Source organism: Onychomys torridus, unplaced genomic scaffold (genome assembly GCF_903995425.1).
Source record: "Onychomys torridus unplaced genomic scaffold, mOncTor1.1, whole genome shotgun sequence".
In the NCBI taxonomy this organism is placed as follows: domain Eukaryota; kingdom Metazoa; phylum Chordata; class Mammalia; order Rodentia; family Cricetidae; genus Onychomys; species Onychomys torridus.
In genome coordinates this window covers 28,135-40,815 of record NW_023412822.1, presented here as the reverse complement: position 1 = coordinate 40,815, position 12,681 = coordinate 28,135, and the positions used below count along the sequence as shown (strand labels likewise).

General features: G+C 49.7%; 1 pseudogene; it reads left to right on the top strand.

Moving 5' to 3' along the window:
- The first annotated feature begins 1,438 nt into the window (after nt 1–1,438).
- Nucleotides 1,439–11,726, top strand: LOC118575898 (annotated as a pseudogene).
- The last annotated feature ends 955 nt before the right edge of the window (nt 11,727–12,681 follow it).

Below are 12,681 nucleotides of genomic sequence, written 5' to 3'. Positions count from 1 at the left end.
TTCCCAGAACAACAACACCTTCAGCGCTCAGACTTTCTCCTCTCTCCTTCCATTTCCGGGGCTTCCCTCTCTGTCTCTGTTTCCTCTCAGCCTTGAACATCTGCCTCGATTCAACAGCTCTCCATTCTTCCCTTTCTTCTGTCTTTCTCTATGGTCAGTGAGCTCGCTCCCCCAGAATCCTTTGTTCCAGATCGTCCACATCTCTTACCCTTTTCTCTCCACCTCCCAACCTCTCTGCCCTTCTCTCCTGACTCTTCTTCTCCCTACTGTACATGGCCTGCTCTGACCCTTCCTTTTCCAAACCCTCTGTTCTGAGAAAGGATCACATTAAGACCAGGCTGGCCTGGAACTAACTCTGTAGCCAAGGAAGACCTTGAACTCCTGAACCTTTTGCCTCCACCTCCCAACTGTTAGAATGACAGGCATCATACAACACCCATTTTATGAGGTGCTGGGATGGAACCCAGGGCCTTGTGCATATAACTCAAGCATCTGCTAGCAACACTGCATCCCAGCTTCCTCCTCTCCCTGTGGCTTCCTTGGCCAGATGCTCTTCCTCCAGTCCTGTTGACACTTCAGGCTGTTTGGGGTTTGCTTTGTTTTTTTCAGACAGAGTCTTGCACTGGTCTGGAACTCACTAATTAGACCAGGTTGGTTGGCCAGTGAACACCCAGAGTCCCCTGTCTCCACCTCCTGAGTACTGACATTACAAGCCTTCACCACCATGCCCAGTTGTGTGTGTTTTCTAACATGTTCCTATGTGTGTACATGTGCAGGTGCACATCCACATGTGTGGACGCCAGAGATCAATGGAGAGTCTGTCAGTTCCTCTCTGTTCTCTTTTTGTTCGCACATGTATAGTGTGTGTGTGTGTGTGTGTGTGTGTGTGTGTGTGTGTGTGTTCACTTGTGAACGTGTGGTGGAGGTAGAGGTCTATGTAGTGACTCCCCCTCAGTTTTCCCACCTCAAGTCAATATTTATTTTGAGTCAGGGTCTCTCCCTAACCTGAAGCTCAACAGTTGGCTAGACTGCCCAGACAATGAGCTTCAGGGATCCTCCTCTCTCCATCCACTCTCCAGACATATCCTGTCCAGCATTTCCACACGAGTCCTTGGGGATCTAAATGTGTGTCTTCAGGTTTGTGAAGCTGGCACTTTGCCAACTGAACCATCTCTCCAGGCCTCCACCTTATCTTTTGAGACAGGGTCTGTCCTGAATCGAGAGCTCATCTGTTAGTCCCTGGCCAGTGAACTCCAGGGATTTATCGGCCTGTCTCTGCTTCTCCAGCATCCAGCTTTCTGTGGTGCTGGGTCTGCAATTTGACTTCATGCTTATGTGACACTTACTTTACTGACTGAGCCATCTCTGCAGCCCAGCACCTCATGTCTTAACCCTTTCCTGTCCAGATTCTAATATGTTGTCCATTTGTTCCTTGCAGGGACCTCATTGAAAACACTGAGGATGTTGAACCTGAAGGTAAATTCTGCCAGCGTCCAGTTTCCCCACCTGGCTCTGCCTTCTTCTCCCAAGACCCCACACTTACATAAGCACCCCTCAGTATTTCCACCTTTCCCTCCTTCACCCTGTTCCTCCATGTAACCGAGGTCCTCACCTCACTGTTGGAACTCCCAGCCTCCTGTCTCCCTCCCTGTCACAGCTTGACTTCAGCACTCTGTGTTCTTTTTCTCTAGGACAATATGTGGACCCCAACGAGATCCCACGGTAAGCCACTCAGACTCAGGCCTGAAGGAAGTTAAAGGGATGTTGGAGGAAGGAGACAGAAGGGTGGAGACCAGAGATGTGGGCAGGACACTCAGGCTGTAGCTGGGCAGGTGTGGGCAGGGCACTCAGGCTGCAGCTGCTGCAGGTGTGGCAGGACACTCAGGCTGCAGCTGGGGCAGGTGTGGGCAGGACACTCAGGCTGCAGCTGGAGCAGGTGTGGGCAGGACACTCAGGCTGCAGCTGGGGCAGGTGTGGGCAGGACACTCAGGCTGCAGCTGGGGCAGGTGTGGGCAGGACACTCAGGCTGCAGCTGGGGGCAGGTGTGGGCAGGACACTCAGGCTGCAGCTGGGGCAGGTGTGGGCAGGACACTCAGGCTGGCAGCTGGGGCAGGTGTGGGCAGGACACTCAGGCTGCAGCTGGGGGCAGGTGTGGGCAGGACACTCAGGCTGCACCATGGCAGGTGTGGGCAGGACACTCAGGCTGCACCATGGCAGGTGTGGGCAGGACACTCAGGCTGCAGCTGGGGTAGGTGTGGGCAGGACACTCAGGCTGCAGCTGGGGCAGGTGTGGGCAGGACACTCAGGCTGCAGCTGGGGCATGTGTGGGCAGGACACTCAGGCTGCAGCTGGGGCATGTGTGGGCAGGACACTCAGGCTGCAGCTGGGGCAGGTGTGGGCAGGACACTCAGGCTGCAGCTGCTGCTTTATGGTGTCCACACTGCACTGCTGCCATCTAAGCTCTTGTCCCCCACAGGATAACAACATCGTGTATGCCTCCATTGCCCTCTCATGTCCAGTCTCCCCAGGAACACCACCTCACCAGCCTGTCCATGAAGACCCCCAAGAAGAGACTGTGTACTCCAATGTAAAGGCCAAATGAGTGGGTCTGGGTGACAATCTCAGAGTCACCTGTGCTTCTAGTGGGAAGACTCCCAGCTTCCACTGATACCCATAGCCAGAGACAAAATCTCATGTGTCACTGGTACTCATCGCCAGAGACTGAAATCCACATGTCAGGGCATTTGAGCTCAGAGAAACTGAGGAACTCCCAATTCCCTTTTTTAACTTCCTAGAACTTCTTCACAAAATAAAACAATCCACAGAATTTGCCTAAATGAATCTAATTAGGAGTCACTCATGTGATCCTTATCTTCTGGCCCTCTAAGTTACCATTCTCTATCACAATTTTCTAGCTGCCCAAGGCAGGGAATGTCCGAATGTTGGCAGCCTGTCTACAAGATGTACACCCACATCTGGGAGGGTAATAACCAGCACACAGTGACTGGTTCCCATGGACCACCACACTGGACATCAGCAACAACCCTAGAGAGATGGTGTGAAACAGGGAACTAAACACCACATGGTTACAATGCTTTCCTAAGGCCATGCTGCCCCCAGGAAGTCAGGGAGTCCGGACTCACAGAGATGCTTTTCTGAAGGTTCCACAGGCCTGGGTCCTGCTGCTGTCTCCAGCCTCCTCTACCCTTCAGAGAAGGCAGGTTGCCATAGCGACATGAAAGGAAGAACAGCCTAAGCAGTGGCTCCAGAGACCTGCTTTATTACTCAGGCTACACAGCTCTGACCTGAAGCAGGGAGCAGGTCACCAACCCCCACATTCAACATCTGCTCCGGATCACTGAGAGGCAGTCAGCAGTAGAAGGACCAGAGCACACTACTCCTCCAAGAGGCCCACCAGGAACTGCTCTGAGCCATCCCTCTGCTGCAACTCCCCTCTCTCCTCTGCGTCTCCAATGGCTTCCAGGAATTGCTCCAAGTTAAGGTCACTGGAACCGTCATCTTCAGGTGGGAAACTTGCTGCCTCCTGTGTCAGAGGCTCCTGAGTTCCAGGACCTTCCTTTCCCAACGGGCAAGCCCCATGTGGAGCTGGTGTTGCGGGACACTTTGATACAGTTTTAATTTCCTTCACCTAGGGTAAGTTGGTAGCTGAGACCTTGCTGTCAAGAACCTTAATTTTTTCTGATTTTTCCAACAGTGTTTCTCTGTGTAGTCTTGGTGCATGTCCTGGAATTCACTCTGTAGACCAGGCTGGCCTCAGTCTCAGAGATCCACCTGCCTCTGCCTGCCAAGTGCGGGGATTAAAGGGGTGTGCCACCACAACCTGGACTCATAATTTAATATTTTTCTTGCCTAAAGAGAATAAAGGACAAAGTTGAGAGTCCCTTCTAGTCAACCTGTCCTGTTGTTTTACAAGCCAAATATCTGGATTCTTATGTTTAAAGCTTCTGAAAGGATAGCCTTCATCAGAATTGGGAACATGGACTTTCAGGTCACACCTGGACTCCAGCCTTGTGTCAGCTGTGTATTCAACATGGGTCTTGAACAAATCTAAACACTTCTGAGCCTTACTTAGTACGTTTTTATCTGCACTGTCAAGGGCCTGGAAAGATGGCTCAGCAGTTAACAGAACATGCTGCTCTTGTAGAAGACTGTATTTCAATTCCCAATGCTCACATGTTGGCTCACAACCAACTGTAACTCCAGTTCCCGAGGATATGACACTCTCTTCTGGCCTCTGAGAGCACCAGGTATGCATGTGGTGCACAGATACATATGCAAGTAAAACACCCCCACCCATACAAATTATATATATATAATGCCAAAAATCTAAGGCCCATTCCATGAGATGGAACCCAGACCTGGCACTGTTAAAGGGTCCAAGAACCTGTGTGTGACAATCTTAGGTCGTAAGGAAAATCCACCCCATCCTCTACTTAATGGACATGGAATTAAAGTGACTCTAATAACTCTACTGCTGTCCCCACAGATCACTGTGTCTCTCAACCTTGTCAGAGATGCTTCTCCCTGCACCAGGTGACAATAACAGAGTCGCTCAACTGGCCACGTCCTGAGAATAAGGGACTGAGGCATGCTCAGTCCTCATAGGGACATATCACAACCCTTTAATCAAGGCTCAAGGATCTTTGAGAAAAGAGGGGAGTCAGGGCTGTGTAAGAGACAGGGGCGGTGGAAACAGCATTTTCTGAAGACAATGGGTTAGTCGCACATATGAACTCACAGAGATTGTGACAGCAGGCACAAGATCTACACAAGCTTAAACAGATCAAATTCAGTGTGGAAAGGGCTTGATGCCTCACCGCAGGCTGAGACGCTACTGACATTGTTTACTAAAGGTATAATTCTATTTTGTGTGGAAGGCTGTTTTCCTGCATGTATATGAATTACATATAAGAAGTGCCCAGGATTCCCAAAGGGCTCAGCCCTCCAACAGGAAAGAGGAGCATCTGAGAGCTGGAGAGCAGCAGCCTGAGAAGCAGCAGAAGACTGATGGGATTCAATCCCTGAGGCTGATCTCCAGGGTGGCAGCAGCCTGCACTAACAGGGAAAGCTAGAGAGCTGGTTTCCAGGGAGACAAAAGGGAGGGTTGGTGAGTGGAGGGCAGGGCAGGCAGGGAAGAGACATGGGTTCAAGGCAAGGGAAGGAAGCAGGTGGAGAAGAACATGGACTGGGGGCAAAGGACTAGGAGAGCTGAATGTAGTGGGTAGCCATCTCAGCATTGGCCTGGAAGTTCCAACCCCCATTGAGGCTTAGATAATGGTCACGCCCACAAGGCAGGGCTGAGGGTGGAAGCTGAGGACCAAGGATGGAAAGGAGAGTGCTCTCTTGGTTCCTGGACCCTGGATTCTGGAGGTAGACCGAGCACAGTTCTCCAGAGAACACCGCCGGACTGCGCCATACCTTTGCCAGACCCTGCACCCTATCCCTTCATTTGTAAGTTACCCCACAAAATAAACCTCCCTTTTAACTACATGGAGTGGCCTTCATAATTTCACCAACAGCTGAACTCAGCAGCAGCCGTGGTTACAGTGATCTTGTCAGCTGGAGTGGTGTCTCCTCTGAGCATCCCTGAGGTGTTCACACAAGCAGGCTGCCAGGATGATGGTCTGGCCTGTCATCTATGGGAGTGCCCGTTCATCATCTCCTCCCTCCAGGCAGCTGGACACAGGGAAGGAGTCTCAAAGCTGTTACTCCAGTGGTCATGTGACTTGCCATGCCAGTCTTCATTGTTCAAAAGGGAGAAACAGCAAAGGAGCCCACAGCCAAGACTTCCCAGAACCAACTTTCTCAACAACTTTTGGGTCAAATTCCCTCAGGGTGAAGGGATATTACTGTTGGAATGGGGAACAGATATGGGTTCTATTCTGGCTACCAGTGTTTGGGGTTTGTGTTCCCTGGCCTGAGCAGTCAGTTAAAAGAAGGACTAGAGGAAGTCTGACTGGTGGCAAATGTGTGTAATCGAATGATTGACAGTAGAGATAGCAAGATCATGAACTGGAGGCTGTCATTGTTACCTATTGAGTTTGAGGTCAGCCTGGGCTACATGAGACTCTGTTTCAAAACCAAACAACCAGCAAACCTCACTAAAACTCCAAACAGAGTGGTCATGGAGGCAGGTCTTCCATTAGCTCACTTTGGTTGAAGACAGAGAATATTAACATGTCACTGGTTTCCTCTGTAGATTCACTTAAACAAATTGTGTCACAATTAATATTTTTTTTAAATAATACACATAATGTTGAAGAGGAGACTGGGAGTTTCTCCATTTCTGTGACCTTAAACTCAGTGTTTTATGAGTTTCTGTGTCTGGCCTTGGCTGTCTACAGAAGCTGGGAGTCTTCATCCAAAGGAGCTGGAGACTGTGCTGGTAACCAAGCCCCAATCAATGGGTCTTTAGGACACTTTAGAGTCTCTTCTAGGGGTTCACCCTGGGCAGGGGTGCACAGAGTTCCCATGCTGCAGTTGGGTAGCACGTGAGGGAGATGAAGATGATGATGTCATCCTAGGGGAGAAAGAAGAGGTCAGATGGGGGCGGGGCAACTGTGCTAATGTAAAGTCTCAGGTGCAGCCTGAGTGTCCTGTCTACACCACCAGCCGCCATCCTTCTGCCCTCTCTAGCATCTCCTCCACTCTCCTCAGGACCCAGTCTGGATAGGTAATTTGGTTTGTATGTTGTCACTGGGGTGAACAAATCATAAGTGAGAGGGCAGGTAGTGTGACAGGAGGGGAGGACAGATGGACAGTTTTCATCAATGGTGAGATCTACAGGGCCAGGACCCACAGGAAATGCACTGTGGGTAATCTCAGGAGATTTTCTGGAATTGGATGATTTGGAGAGAAATAAAGAGTGTTGAGACTGTTGGGTATAATGTCAGAGTCTGAATGCTGGGGACACTATCAGGAACTGGAGTCTGAAGAGTCACATAGCCATGCCTGGGAGACCATGTTTACTCAGGATGAGGGCTGGATAAACTTGTGGTGGCAGATCAGCTGTGAAAGGTGCCTTGCATGACTTTGTGTGTGTGTGTGTGTGTGTGTGTGTGTGTGTGTGTGTGTGTGTGTGCAGGTGCATATGCATGCAAGTAAGTGTGTGCTCCTGCTTGTGTAGGCCAGAGGACAAGCTCGGGTAATACTCCTACTCAGGACACCATGCATCTTGGACTATTAGTTTGGTTAGTTGGTCCTTGATTTTGTTTGTTTGTTTGGGGGGACAAGTTTTCACTCTGTACCACTGGCTGGCCTTGAACTCAGTATATAGACCAGTCTACATTCAAGCTAACAAACACTCACACATCTGCACAGCTCTGCCTCCCAAATGCTACAATAAAAGATATGCACCCCCGTGCCCACTTTAAGGTTTAATTTTTTCCATTATATTTACTTATTTATTCTATGGATGCCAGGCACGCATGAGCTACAGCCTAAGCAGCAGCCAGGTACTAAGACTGCCAGTATGACACTCCCAATGGTCACATGCATGTGTGCATGTGTGTACACACACCAAAGCTCCAGGCTGCTCTTCTACAGAAAATGTCCCTCCCCCATGAAAGTATCATAGCTGCCGGGGACCAGTCACTGCTATTATGGGAAATATGGTTGGCATTGCAGGAGACTTATTACAGCATTCTGGACATTAATCACATCCCCCCCGCAGCATCCCTATGGTGATTCAACTGAGGCCAGGCCTTGAAAGTCTGACAGTGCTCATGACTTGGGATTAAGGGGCCAGCAGGTGGCAGCAGTGAGGCTGAGTACAAACTGGAGTAGCTTTGGAGTCATTGTCCAGGTGAGGAATATCACCCCGGAATCCCAGGGTAGTTACAGACTCCTCAGCAGGGAGCAGGCCAGGGCAAGATAGTGCACTGGGACTTGGTTCTGCCAGGTGCTGTGAAGAGTCCCTGAAGGACAAGAAGAGGACAAAGAGCAGATGGTGGTGGGGACATCGAGCTAGGGCTGGGGAAGGAATGTGTTTCCTCATCACCTCCATCTTCACTGTCTGAAGTGAGCAGAAACTGACTGACCACTTCTGTTCCTGAGATTTCTAGAGAGACAGACAGACAGACAACCAGTATGGTGGGAGACACAATGAGAAAAGATGAAGAGAGGAAGCACAGGAGTAGAGGAAACCTGGAGGTGAGGAAACAGTGATTACAGGCCACATGGAAATGGACAAGACTGGATAAGACAGGGGTCAAGGTGGAAGAGAGGAGAGCCTGGCATGGTGAGGTCAATAGCATATTTCTTGCCAAAAAGAAGGGCTAGGCTCAAGGGGCCATCTTGTCAGTGACCACAGGGCAGATGTTCTCTGCAGCATGAGAAAGAAGCCAGAATGAAGGAAGTTGCTGGTCACAAGGAGGTGGAGAAGGGCAGGTCCTGCCCCGTGTCAGTCCTCCATCTGAGAAGACTTGAGGGTTGTGTGCCCCTTACCCTGATTCTTCCTGACTCCTGATCACCCCAGGGTCCCTCACAGATCCTCCTCTCCTGCCTGGTGGCTCTGCTGGTCTCCCTTCCTGGAGGGAATTAGGCCATGGCTTGGATCCTGCTTCTGTTGCTGTCAGCTGCATGCCCGCAAGCTGGTGAGTTCGGGGACCTTGTTAGCAGGGACTCTGCCTTAACTGCAGGAGGAGCCAGTGAGGCTGGGAAGAGCAGGCTGTCCTGTGGAGAGGTCAGTGCTGGAGGAGCCAGCTTGTCTTGTCCTTTCATCCTCAAGAGAGAGCTCATCCATCAGAGTCGTTCACCCCAACCTTACTCTGTCTTTTCTGTCCCACCAGTCTTTTGTCCCACATTGGCCTGTGGGTGAAGGGTCAGAAATTATGGTTTGTCCTTTCATCCCCTGCAGTGGCTTCAGATTCTCCGTATTGTTCCCAGGTTACTCAGCAGGATCCAACAGAGAAATACCCTTTGGGGTCAACCAACCAGCACACCTCGCTGGTGTCCAGGGCGGCTCCATCGAGATCCCCTTCTCCTTCTACTTCCCCTGGGAGTTGGCAGAGGATCCACAGATGAAGATTATCTGGAGATGGAAGGTCTTCCATGGTGAATACATCTACAACTCCTCCTCGAGATTCATACATGAGCATTTCAAGAACCGGCTCAGCCTGAACTGGACACAGCCTCAGACATCTGGAGTCCTCAGAATCCTGAACTTGAAGAAGGAGGACCAGACAGTGTACTTCTGCCGAGTTCATCTGAACACAAAAGAAGGGATGAAATTCTGGCAGTCCACTGAAGGGACTCAACTGACCATCACACCTGGTGAGACACCCTGGCTCTGGCTTTGATGCCTCTGGCTTCCTTGTCCTCTAGATGTCACCTCAGGCTCCACAACTCTGAGATTTCTTTCACACTCCTTACCCTCGGCTCTGCCCAGGCCTCTGCCAAGAGATCGTTCCCTGGTTGTTGTGACAAGCCTTTGCTGCTCCTCTGAGCTTGTCTGTCATTCTCTGCTCAGAGGAAACTCCACCCCACACTAGGCTTCATCACAGGCCTTCCACCCTACTTCCCCCTTTTTGTTCCAAATCTAATACTGTGGTTCTTCCCACATCAACCATTCCCGATTACTTCCAGGTGGATTCATTCTCTAGGATATAGCTGACTCACTTGGTCCTACAGCAGGGATCCAATTAGCCCATCTATGAAGCATCTTTACACAGTCTCAACCTAAGCCAAATACAAACAGTAGGTGCCCAATGGATGTTCTTCATGTCCTACAATCCAATTGTAAACTTCCAACTGTCACCACAGTCCCCATTACCCCTACCAGCTCCCCAGCACACGTCCCTCACCTCTCCACCCACTCCTTTGTCTCCTCTCAGCTTCCAAACTCTCTTGTCTCCTCTCTTTCCCTCACCTTTCCCATACAAGCCACCAGGATTTTCAATACAGGGTCTCCAATTCCTTTTTTTTTTCTCAGAGCTGAGGACTGAACCCAGGGCCTTGTACTTGCTAGGCAAGTGGTCTACCATTGAGCTAAATCCCCAACCCCCAGTGTCTCCAGTTTCATGATGTGGCTCTCTGTCTCCATTCAGAACAGCGACTCTGAAGCAGAAGTAACTGCAGGCCCATGCACTGGTATCACCGAGACCCATCCTGGTCACTGTGTGGTCCCACACATGGCCATACTGGAGCTGAGGGAGCCTATGTGCTTGGTGATCGATCACAACCTTCCTCTGTGGCTATTAATTTGTTTATTAATATTTGGTTTTTACAACAAAGGGTCTCACTATATTTCTTTGGCTGTCCCACAATACACTATGTAGACCAGGATGGCCTTGACCTCACAGACCTCTGCCTGCCTCTGGCTCCCAAGTGCTGAGACAGTCATGTGCTACCATGCTCAGCTGTGGCCATTGACTGGATTAAGTTCAACCTGTGATAGGACACTCACAGCAGAGTTCTTGTGCAGTCTCTACAGCAGCTGACAGGGCTCAGGGAAGGGAAAGGAGCTGCTTGAAAGGTCTAGAGCAGTGGTTCCCTACCTATCCTTAAATACAGTTCCTTGTGCTCTGGTGACTCCCATCCATGTAATTCTTCTGTTACTGCTTCATAACTTTAACTCTGATGCTCTTATCAATTTGTAATGTAAATAACTGATATGCAGGATACCTGATATGGGACCCTTGCGGGGTTAGGGACCCACAAGTTGAGAATTGCTGGGTTTTGGTCCAAATAGGTAAATGTGGAAAATAACCACATTGATGTTTGTAGAGCAAATGAGTGTACTCTGAATTGAGCTGTACACTTAAGGCTAAGATTACATGTTTTCGGTTATACATTTTTATGTAGTTAGTGTGTGTGAATATGTGGATCTGTTAATTTAGGTGTGTGTGTGTGTGTGTGTGTGAATGCATGAGTGCACACATTTATTCATGTTCCTGTGGGGGATAAAGGATAACTTCAGGTGGCATCCACCTTATTTTTTGAGTCAATATCTCTCACTGGCTTCCAGATTCCCAAGTATGCAAGGCTGTGTGACCAGTAAGGCTCAGGGACATGGCTGTCTCTGCCTCCTCAGTACTGGGATGAGAGTACTCAGCTCTGTTTGGTTTGGAACTAAGTATGTGTAGACAAGGCTGGCTTGACCTCACGGAGATCTCACTGCCTCTGGCTCTAGGGCTACGATTTAAGGCCACACCCGCCTAAATCAGCTCTTTATATGGACACTTGGAAGGAATGTTGGGTTCTTAGACAGAGAGCAAAACACTCTATAGACTGAGTCTTATCTGCATGTTACAAACATTCATAACAAAATCAGCTGTACTTCTGTTGCTTAGTTGTCTGTGACCAGATGGCCATCCGAGGACACACCTCTAGGACAGGTGGAGAGTGAGCGTTTGAGCTTGCTCTCCTGGAGTCTCAGCCTTCAGCATGTGTTTCCCTCTCTGTGAACTTCTAACAGCTGTTCCCCATCCCACAACCCACAGAGGAGACAAGGTATGACACCCCATCCCTCCCTCATCCAGGGGGATCTGCTTACCCCTCATCTCTCCCCAGCCATCAGCACCACCATGCAGAGTCCCTCCGTCCTCACCTCTGCAGTCACCACAGCTGGCCTGGAGGACACAGAGGACCAGAGGAATCCTTCACCTGTGAACCTGGGAGCCACGGTCGGGGTGGTGTTGGCCACGGCTGTGCTCATAACCCCCATCTGTGTACTGATGATTTTCCTTTGGGGGAAGCAAAGGTAAGTGGTCCAGGACAGGCCCTCACCTGAGCTTCCTCTCTGGGTGTTCTCAGCTGTGGGAGGTGGAGAAGGACGAGCTTCAGAAAGGAAGCTGAACTCAATCTGGACTGAATCTGCACCTACTTCAAGAGAATCCCAGCTGGAAATCAGAGGAGCAAGTGCAGATGAACACAGAGCCTGTGCTAGGGGATTGAAGGAGCATGTGGATCTCTCAGCTCCTGCAGGTCAATGACCAAGGTGGTTCTCTGCCATCCACATGTTTTCCATATATATATAATCCAAAAATAAATTTTTAAAATATTTAAGGAAATACTAAAAAAAGTAAGGATATTTGCATAATGGAAAATGTATCTCTAAGTCCTTACACTGCAAAAGAATCTAGAAATCAATAAGATTCTTATTCAACTCCAATTACATATATGTGAAGACAAGTGATTTGTCTTCTATCATTCTTAAGAATTCTGGGAAATAAGTATTGGGACAGAGCTGGGAACATCTCTACTCACCATTCGGGAAATAGAGACAGAAGGATCCGGAGTTGAAGCCATCTTCAGATACAGAGAAATTTACAGGTCAACCTGGGCTCATTGAGACCTTGTACTCACACAACACAAGATACAAGTGTGGACAGTGTTCAGAGCAGATTTAAAGTCATAGTGACTGGAAGACTGCAGGACAGGAGCAGAGATGAGCAGAGAGTGGAGTGTAATAGAGAGCATAGAACTAAAGTCTGAAGATGTATCCCTGGTCTTCACAAGGTCTCAGCCCTCCCACAGGAAAGAGAAGCATCTGAGAGCTGGAGAGCAGCAGCCTGGGAGGCAGCTGAAATCTGACTGGGATTGGAACCCTGAAATTGAATCTGGAGGGTGGCAGCAGCCTGCACTCACGGGGAAAGCTAGAGAGCCAGTTTCCAGGGAGACAAAGGGAGGCATGGTGAGTGCAGGGCAGGGAAGGCAGTG